Source organism: Amphimedon queenslandica, unplaced genomic scaffold (assembly GCF_000090795.2).
Source record: "Amphimedon queenslandica unplaced genomic scaffold, v1.1 AMPQUscaffold_3925_Cont24086, whole genome shotgun sequence".
NCBI classification, from domain to species: Eukaryota; Metazoa; Porifera; class Demospongiae; order Haplosclerida; family Niphatidae; genus Amphimedon; species Amphimedon queenslandica.
In genome coordinates, this window is record NW_003555753.1 from 1 (window position 1) to 1,462 (window position 1,462).

At 27.9% G+C, this 1,462-nt stretch overlaps 1 long non-coding RNA gene across 1 annotated transcript; it reads left to right on the forward strand.

The window, feature by feature from the left end:
- The first annotated feature begins 183 nt into the window (after positions 1 to 183).
- On the forward strand, positions 184 to 1,181 carry LOC109592789 (uncharacterized). The gene is made up of 4 exons (XR_002190549.1): positions 184 to 341; positions 695 to 863; positions 913 to 1,113; positions 1,162 to 1,181. It is a non-coding gene; the product is annotated as an uncharacterized LOC109592789 (long non-coding RNA).
- Positions 1,182 to 1,462: the final 281 nt, after the last annotated feature.

Below are 1,462 nucleotides of genomic sequence, written 5' to 3' on the forward strand. Positions count from 1 at the left end.
ATATACTAATGGGACAAGGATTAAAGAAACTGACTATTGGTAACTTAACATTATGGAGGAGACAAGATATCAGACAAAAGGTACATAATATGAATAATTGAATATTGTTTTATGAATATTGTATTGTATAGGAACTAAAAGAAAAGGATCAAGGGTTACTACAACAGACTGAGGTCAATTAATATAATCATTCCTTTTATTAGTTACATTATAGTACCTGTACAATGTAACAATGTGTTCAGTTGATTGTAATGTGTTAATTATATGTACAGGTTATTTCTTATATTATACTTGAAGAAGCTGAATATAAACTAAGAGATACTATCAGTAGCAAAGAGAAGGTATGTCATACTGTGTAATGCATGAAATTACCAGTTTATACAACATGTAATCATTTCTTTTTAAATGTAAACCGTGTAGTGCAAAATTTTTGAAGGCTGTAAATTTTTGCGAATTTACCTAAAAAGTTATTTTGTAGATTTATTTTTTTTGTGAATTTATACCATCTGCCATTTTGTACTGTAATGATTTGATTTCTGTGGGATTGTTTTTTGGGAATTTTAAATCTTCAAAGAATCAAGAAATCTAGGAAATTTATAGCCCTCAAAAATTTTGCACTATATGGTATCATGTAGTTGTGTATAATTGATATCTAGCAATTTTCTGAATTTATTGTACCTTATGACTTGATTAGGAAGTAGTTGAATTAAAACAAGTACTAGAGGAAGAACCACTTGGTAAAGAGTTGACTGTATTGAGGTCTCAGTTTAATGAGATACAAAAAGAAAACAAAGAATTGTCAGACAAATTATCAAAAATGAAGATTGAATATTTGAGATCACTTACTAGTAATACTGATTCAGGTTAGAGTAGTTTTATTAATTATACTAATAATTATATAATTAATTAAAGCTGCTAGCAGAGTGATAAGACGAATGTCTTTTGAAATTGATGACTGCAAATTTCATCTTGAAGCAATGACAAGACCAGACTATCAGCCATTAGTAGATAATAAAACAATAATAGAGAAATTGCAAGAAAGAATAACATTAATGAATATGGAACTAATTACTGAAAGAGAACACACTGAGAAGATAATAAAAGATATTAAAGGTTTTATTGATGATGTGTGTCATCATTTGACTGTTGATATTTGAATAGATCATTTGAAAGAGATTGAGGAGAAGAAACAGAGAGAAAAGAAACAAAAAAATGAAGAAGAAATGTGTAGAGTAAGAGTGAGACTGACTATAAGTATATACTAGATCTATTTCCTTTTATTTCATAGATTTATTTATGTTGTAATCATCCTGTTACTGGTGAATTAATTAATTCATTCCTTGAAGTACATAAAGATGAATTACTACCCACAGTACTGGATAAAGCTTATGAGGTTCAGTATTTTTAGTTGATTTATTCTTTCATTTTTGTTCATTTCTTTATCAGTTAATGGAATTAGCTC